The 9,065-nt window shown below is 34.3% G+C and overlaps 1 long non-coding RNA gene across 1 annotated transcript in view; it reads left to right on the forward strand.

Annotated features, from left to right (window-relative positions):
• Positions 1-8,784, forward strand: part of LOC105716084 (uncharacterized) — a 58,373-nt gene extending 49,589 nt beyond the window's left edge. The window contains exon 3 of the long non-coding RNA XR_001107185.3: positions 8,653-8,784. This is a non-coding gene — a long non-coding RNA (uncharacterized LOC105716084). The remainder of the gene's footprint in view (positions 1-8,652) is intronic.
• The last annotated feature ends 281 nt before the right edge of the window (positions 8,785-9,065 follow it).

The following is a 9,065-nucleotide window of genomic DNA, read 5'->3' on the forward strand; positions in this document are numbered from 1 at the left end:
CCTTCTACTAATTTTGATTTTGATTTGCACTTACTTTTCTAGTTCCTTGAGATGCATCATTTCATTATTTGAAGTCTTTCTTCTTTTTTTGATGTAGGAACTTACATCTATAAATCTCCCTCTTAGTACTGCTTTCTCTCTATCCCATAGATTTTGCTATATTGTATTTTCATTCTCATTTGTTTCAAGAAAGTTTTAAATTGTCTTTTTAATTTCTTCATTGGCCCACTGGTCATTCAGGAACACATTGTTTAGTTTTCCTCTGTTTGTATGGTTTTCAAAATTCCTCTTGTTATCAATTTCTAATTTTATTCCATTGTGGTGAGGGAAGATGCTTGATATTATTTCAATTTTTAAATGTTTTAAGACTTATTTTATGACTTAACATATAATCTATTTTTGAGAATAATCCATGTGCTGAGCAGAAGAATGTGTATTCTGTACATTGAATGGAAGACATATTCTGTACAGCCTTAGATAAAATGTTCTGTAAATATTTATTATGTCCTTTTATTCCATAGTGTAGATTAAGTCAGAGGTTTCTTTATTGATTTTCTGTATAGGATATCAGTCTGGTGCTGAAAGTGGGTTGTTAAAGTCTTCAGCCATTTTTGCATTGAGGTCTGTCTTTCTCTTTAGCTTTAAAATATTTGCTTTATATATCTGGGTGTTCCAGTTTTGAGTGCGTAAATATTTACAATCATCGTATCCTCTTGCTGAATTGGCATTTTTATCATTATTTAATAATCATCTTTGTTTCTTATAGTTTTTATCTTGAAATCTGTTTTGTCTGATATAAGTATGGCTACTCCTACTCTTCTTTTGTTTCCATTGGCATGGAATATCTTTTTTAATCCCTTTAAGTCTATGTGTTTCTTTATAGGTGAAGTGTGTTTCTTTTAGGCAACAAGTCACTGGGTTTGGTATTTTCATCCATTAAGCCACTCTGTCTTTTGATTGGAGAGTTTAGTCCATTTACATTCAATGTTATGACTGCAAAATAGAGATTTACTCCCCCTACATTTTCTGGTTGTTTTGCAGTCTTATATTCCTTCTTTCTTTCCTTCTTGTATTCTTTTAAGTAAAGGTGATTTTCTCTGGTGGTATGATTTAATTTCTTGCTTTTTACATTTTGTGTATCTGTTGTATGTTTTTCAATTTGAGCTTACCATGAGGTTTGCAAATACTAGCTTATAACACATTATTTTAAACTGATGCCAATTTGACACTGATTGCATAAACATGCAAAAATAAAATAAAAACTCTGCACTTTAACTTCATTCCTCCACTTTTTAACTTTTTTTTGTTTCTCTTTATGTCTTCCTGTATTCTTTATGTCCTGAAAAGTTGTTGTAGCTATTATTTTTTATTGGTTTGCCATTTAGTCATTCTATTTATGATAAGAGTAGACACACCACAATCTAAGTGTTATAATAGTCTTTGTTCTTCTTTGTGCTTACTATTAACAGTAAGTTTTGTACCTTCAGATGATCTGTTCTTGCTCATTAATATCCTTTTCTTTCTAATTGAAGAATTCAGCTTTTACTTTTCTTGTAGAACAGGTCTGATGTTGATGAAATCCCTTAGCTTTTGTTTGTCTATGAAGGTCTTTATTTTTCCTTATGTTTGAAGGATATTTTCACTTGATATACCATTCTAGGGTAAAAGGGATTTTTCCCCCTCTTTGGATCCTTTTTTCTTTTTTAACCTTCAGGAGTTTCATTATTAAATGCCTTGAAAGTAGTTTTCTTTGGGCTAAATCTGCTTGGTGTTCTATAACTTTCTTGTACTTGAATGTTCATATCTTCCTCTAGGTTTGGAGAGTTCTCCTTATTATCCATTTTAGTAAACTTTCTACACGTATCTTTTTCTCTACTTCTTTTCAAAGACTTTTTCCTTTTGAGGTTATTTTCTAGATCTTGTAGGCATGCTTCATTATTTTTATTCTTTTTTCTTTGTCTTCTGTGACTGTGTATATTCAAATAGCCTGTCTTCAAGTTCACTAATTCTTTCTTCCACTTGATCAATTATTCTATTAAGAGACTGATGCATTCTTCAGTATGTCAATGAATTTTCAGCTCTAGAATTTCTGTTTGATTCTCTTTAATTATGTCAATCTCTTTGTTAAAATTATCTAACAGAATTCTGAATTGCTCCACTGTGTTATCTTCTTCTGTGAGTTTCCTCAAAACAGCTATTTTGACTTCTTTGAAAGGTCACATACTTCTGTTTCTCCAACATTGGTCCCTGGTGCCTTATATAGTTCATTTGATGAGGTCATGTTTTCCTCATGTTTGTCAGTCTCTGGGCATAGAAGAGTCAGAAATTTATTGTCATCTTTGCAGGCTGGGCTTGTTTCTGTTTGTCCTTCTTGGGAAGTCTTTTCACATATTCAAAAGGATTTGGGTGTTGTGATCTAAGCTGTATCTGCTCTAGGAGACATGTAAAGCCCAATAACAGCGTGATTTTTGCAACTTCATAGAGGTACTGCTTTGGTGATCTTGTATAAGATCTAGAAGAATTCTTTGAATTATCAGGCAGAAACAATACTTTCTTACTTTCTCCCAAACAACAGTCTTTATCTGTCTGTGCTGAGTCTCCTAGAATTGGTGATGTGGTGATGTAAGCACTCCTATGGCCAGCACCACTGGGACTACTCTGAATCAGATGCAAAGCCAGCACAGCACTGGATCTCACCCATGGCCTGCTGTAACTACTACCTGGCTTCTACATATGTCTACTCAAAGTCCTAGGTCTCTATGATCAGCAGTTAGCAAATCAAGCCAGGTTTTGAATCCTTCCCTTCAGGGTAGCAAGTTTCCCCAGGCCCCAGGTGAGTCTGAAGATGCTATCTGAAAGCCAGCTACTGGAGTCAAAAACATTATAAGTTTACCTGGTGTTCTATTCTACTGCAGCTAAGCTGGCACTTGACCTACAATAAAAAGTCCTTTCAGCTCTCTACAGTTGTTTTTATCAACTATAGTCTCTTTTGGTCAAATACCCAAGTCTTTAGTCAGTTTTTCAAATTGGTTTGTTAAGTTTTTATTATTGAACTTTGAAAGTTCTTTATTGTTTTGGACATAAGTTCTCTATCAGATATGTAATTTTAAAATACTTTCTCCAAGTCAATGGCTTGCCTTTTCATTCTGTTTAAAGTATACATCAAAGAGCAGATGTTCTTAACTCTGATGAAAGCCAATTTTTAAATTTTTCTTTTTTGGTTTATGCATTTGATGTTGTATCTGAGGACATTTTTTATAACTGAGCATATTCCTGTGCTTTTCCTGTTTGCCATTTTATGTTTGTAATTTAGGTTTATGGTTCATTTTGAGTTAATTTTTATATATAGTAAGACGTGGATTGAAATGCTTTTGGAGGGCTGTTATTGTTGTTATTTGGTTAGGTTTGGATTTTTTGCACAGCACATTCAATTATTTCACAATTTTTTGAAAATGTTATCCTTCTTCCATTGAATTACCTTGGAATCTCTGAAGAAAGATTAGACCATGTATGGTTGAGTCTATTTCTGAACTCCCAGTTCTTTGCTGTTGACCGATTTGTCTGTCTTTACACTGATGTCACACAATCTTGATCAGTGTAGTTTATAATAAGTCTCAGAGTCAGGTACTGCAAGTCCTCCAATTTTGTTCTTTTTTTAATTCTAGGTATTTCCATTTTCATATGCATTTTAGAATGAGGTTGTTAATTTCTGCTAGAATTTTTATTGAGATTACATTCAATCTACTGATGAATTTAAAGGAAATCAACATTTTAACAATATTAATTCTTTCAACTCATGGACAAGTCATATGTCTCCCTTATTTAGTCTTTAATTGTTCTCATTTGAAATAAGTATTTCATTATTTTAATGCAGTTGTAACTTTTACTTTTATTTCTGATCATTTTTTGCTATTAGAAACACAATTGAATTTTGTATATTAATCTCGTATCTTGCAACTTTATAAATTCACTTGTTGGTTTTAGAAGCTTTTGAATAGATTCTATAGTCTTTTCTACATACACTATCATGTCATCTGCAAATAAAGACAGTTTTATTTCTTTCTTATCAATATGCCTATACTACTATATAATGGGTTCGTGAATATGACAAAGAGAGAGGATGTACTATTTACACATGTTAGAATAGACATGAGGATTTTCCTCCTGAAATCCCATTCAAATGAGAATTAGGAAGTAAAATATGCATGCCCCACAAGAACAAGGAAGTCACCAGAAGTGACAGTCAATAAAAAAGTCAGCAAACTAAGAAGATGGGAATGTAATGTAAGGCTTACATTAATATTATGTACTGTCTTAACATCTGGTAAAATCAAGAAGACCTCAAATGGCCTATCTGTAAGTACATGTTTCCACTCTGCTTCCTCAGGTAAGGTCCTGTAGTCAAACTATTCTCTCTATCATGGGAACCGGGCACAATATCTGCTTATCTCTGAGTAGTGGGGCTTCAGTTTGCTACCAGCCCTCAGAGAATTATTCAAATAAGACAATGGTGTCTCCTCTGAGAACCATAGGCCGCTGCACTCTCTTATTATGAGAAAGTCTAACTCCTAATCCCGTGCTTATTCACTGTATTTCCAAGTGCAACCCCAGTGTGACTCCATATCAATACCCCTGGGCTATGCATATATGGTAAGTAAACTGCTGTAGAGCTCATCTGTCTGGTATTGGGTAGCATTTGTGCAGCCATCATGACCTTAGGATAGGAAGCTCTTTCTCACCAATGGGGTAAAGAAAAGGTGACTCCAACAAGGAAAGAGATGGAGGCATTATCAAGACCTATGTCAAAGTATGAGCTACAACAGGCTCGGGGCAGAAGCTGGAGGTGCTGGTCACTGCAGATACTGAGGAAAGGTGTGGAACTAAAAAGAGAGGGATTTATTGAATGTTTACATAAAGAGAATTTAGAATACTAAGTCTCTTCCACATCCAAATAATTATCCGTCCTCTACCTTTGCCGTAAATTGGAGAATCATTCTCAAGACATGGAGAACCTGAGTTCCAGACATACGCACACCAGGCACCATAAAGAGGAAGGAAGACATAGATCTGCCACAGGGAGAAAGGAAAACTGCCTAAAACTGTACCTCCCACCACTGACTCCAGGAATTCTCACAGTCAAGCATATTCTGCCCCCAAGAGGAGACTGGAGGATTTTTCCTTGAAAAAACAAAGGCTGGTTAATTTTATGTGCCATTTTGGCTAGGCCACAATACAGATATTTGATTAAACATTATTCTAGATGTTTTCGTAAAGGTTTTCTTTAGATTAAATTAACATTTAAATCAGCAGACCTCGAGTAAAGCAAACTGCTCTTCATAATATGAATGGGCCTCATCTAATCAGCTAATGGCCTAAACAGAAAACATACTGACATCTTTTAAAGAAAAGATAATTCCAACAGCAGACTGCCTTTAGATTTAAACTGCAGTATCACCTCCTCCCTGGTTCTCTAGCCTACTGGCTTACCTCACGGATTTTGAACTTGCCAGATGTCACAATTATGTGAACATATTCCTTAAATATCTCTCTCTCTCTTTCTCTCTGTCTCGTTTCTTTTTCTCTCTCTGTGTCTCTCTCTGCCACACGTGCGCGTGCGCGTACACACACACACACACACACACAGCCTATTGGTTCTATTTCTATGGAGAATACTGAATAATACAATTACAGAGGCTAACATTTGGACATCACCTCAAAAAATGGCCAGGTAGGCAAAATGACAAGGTCCCTACTTGGTTACTGCATGGCAATGATTCTCAGTTGCAGCAATGAGATCCTATAGGAAATGTTTGGCAATATCTGGAGACATTCTTGGTTGTCATAACTGGGAGGGGTGCTACTGGCATCCAGTGGATAGAGGCCAGGAATGCTGTGAAACCTCCAACAATGCAGAGGACAGACAAAAAAGAATTACCCAGCCCAAGATGTCAATATTGCTAAAAATACTGTCAATATTAACACAATTTCTCAATCTTGAGAAAGTAAGATTGAGAAACCCTGTTCTATAGTGAAACCCACAATTCAGCAAGTTCTGATCATATACAGACCTATCAATCATTTATTAGTGCTTCTTTCTTAATTATGAGTAAACCACCAAGGGCACTGGACACTTAAGAAGTTTTCAACCTCAAAGCTATTTGAACCAACAAACAAAAATAGCACAAAAAGCAAAATAAAATTTCAACACAAATACTGTTAATATGCTAAGGAAAATAATGTAAGACATTGCACGTAATAAGAACAGTATTTTATTGAAAAGAAGATATTAGAACATTTCAGAGAATGACAAAGAATTTTTAAAATTGCACATAAAAGATTGGAAAGGTGGAGGACTGAGGTAAGGAGTTAGGACAGACTATTTATAAAGACATCTCAACAGAAAACCTAAACGATACAAGTCTGTCAAAATGATTTCAAATTTGGAAAACAACGTTCTGTTCAATTGGGAATTAAATCCAGGCAATCACCAAATGGTTTAAGATCAGGATAAAAATATTTTCAGATCAGTAAAGTTCCCTGTGCCCTTTCTCAGAAAGCTACTGAAGGATACGCTTCACCACCCTGAGAGTGAGACAGAGAGAAAGTAAAATACGTAGGATTGATGTGCAGAGGCTAGCAGGCAATCAGGCCAGATTGAAGTAGGAAGATGGGGTATTCCAGAAGGAATGTTTTCAGAAAAAAAATGAATGAATTGATTATTTACATGATCATTTAGAAAATAATATTCTCTTGGAGAGATTGGGAAGAATTAGTGATAAGCAAATAGAAGAAGATGAAATCAAGTAGAAGAAGACAGTATTAAATCCAGGAAAAACAGAAAATTATTTAAGTTATAAATATTAGCATAGTATATTACTTGACTCAGGACTGAATACAACTATTATTCTTTATTTTTTAAGTCACTAAAAACTTATATGAACAAATAGTATAAATAAAAATATTGAAAACAATGGAATAAATGAATGTATTGTGATGGGATAAAATAATAGAAACAAATATTTCAAATTAGAAACTAAATAATATATCTCTATCTATTTATCTTTTCTCTCTCTTTACCTTTTGCCTTCTGCCATGTGTTGATGCAGCAAGAATGCCCTCCTAAGATGCCAGCATCTTGATATTGAACTGTCCAGCCTCCAGATCTGTGAGCCAATAAATTTCTATTCATTATAAATTATCCCAGTCCTGGGTATTCTGCTATAGCATCTTGAAACAGATTAATACGGTATGCAAAATAAAAGTCTCACAAAACTCCAAATAACACAAAGAGGCAAGAGAACTGAGTCAACTCAAAACATGTAACTACCTGAATGTAAAAGAATAAGACTATTATCAGTCAATATCATATATCATATTCTCATTGCAGAGAGCAACTTTATTTTCACAAAGTACAATCTAGCACATTAACACATATTCAGTGTTTCTTTCTTTCTTTTCTTTTTTTTTTTTTTTTGAGATGGAGTCTCACTCTGTTGCCAGGCTGGAATGTAGTGGCATGATCTCGGCTCACTGCAGCCTCTGCCTCCCAGGTTCAAGAGATTCTTCTGCCTCAGCCTCTTAAGCAGCTGTGACTACAGGCACATGCCACCACATCCAGCTAATTTTTTTTTTTTAATTTTTAGTAGAGACAAGGTTTCGCCATGTTGGCTAGGATGGTCTTAATCTCCTGACCTCATGATCTGCCCACCTCGGCCTCCTAAAATGCTAGGATTACAGGTGTGAGCCACCTCACCTGACCTATCTAGTGTTTCTAAATAGGATGTTATTGGTTTGTAATTTTGTTAATATTTAATTTGTAAGTATTAATTAATTGGGTTTTAAGTGGTCGAAGAAGCATAAACATAATAAATGTATACCCAGTTTCATCTTTGTGCATTTATAATGTTATAATACATTTAAATTAACACTAGAATTTCATGTTTTCCTTAAAATAAAATCTGTATATTATTTCAGTTTGAGAATTATTGTCCTGTAATTATTGTGTTTAAAAATGGCAATTCCTTCTCACTGAATACAACATATTATTTCTATTCATGTTATTTTATAATTGTAATCACTTTTTTTATATTTAAAGATAGGCAGGGTAAAAGAAGTATAGTTAAAGACAGATCTAGATGTAATTTTTGTAATTATGCCACTATACACAAAATTCTAGTCTGCATCTAGCACTTTGCTATAATTATGGACATAATTATGTCTACCTCAAATATTTATGGAGATTAAAACATCAAGCTCAAAGCAGGGGCTTGAAAAATAGGTTGTGGTTCACCAAAGATAGCGTTATAAATCTTATATATAGTTACACATGAAAAGTATACTATGAATTTATTTTGAAGATCAAAAGTCGATAATCCTTTGGTTAACATGAAAATGAGGTGTTCACAAATACGTGTATATCTCTTTTCTTCATTTCAGTGTGAATCAATGTCAGTTTGAACTAGCTACTTGTAATTTTCCTCATCAATAGTTCTTGGATATATTGAATTATAACTGTTCTCATTTGCTCTGTCATTTTAAAATCAATATAAACACATTCTGTTTTATTAAATTGGAAAATTACTAAAAATGAGTCTCCAAAGTTGATCCAGAAACCAGCTGTTCTAAAATTATATTATCTTCTGTTTTATGTAGATCCCACAAAAATGCCATGAATGACACAGCACAGAAAAGAGAACAGCAAGGGGAGAAGAGCTAAGAGAAAGCCTGAGAATACTTCCTAGGAAGCAGAAAGTGTAAGTTTAATGTGGACATTCCCTAGAAAATGTTGACCAAGAGGGGACTTCCCCACTGTATCCATAAATATTCTAGCCCTCAGAATCATCACTACCATCCTCAAAATAATTATCCAGTATTCTTGTACATTTTTACAACTTAATTTTTACAATTTGTGCAAAGTATTTTCACATACATAAATTGTCCTAAGCTTACAGAAAATAGCACTATTAGCCTAGTGTAGCTCCAGTATTCAAGCCCATTCTTCCACTTCACAGCAACAGTGAGAGAGGGTAGGAAGTCTTGCATTTATCAGGCTAACGAAATCAAAT

Source organism: Aotus nancymaae, unplaced genomic scaffold, assembly GCF_030222135.1.
Source record: "Aotus nancymaae isolate 86718 unplaced genomic scaffold, 86718_ANA_hifiasm-v0.15.2.pri h1tg000057l, whole genome shotgun sequence".
NCBI lineage: Eukaryota > Metazoa > Chordata > Mammalia > Primates > Aotidae > Aotus > Aotus nancymaae.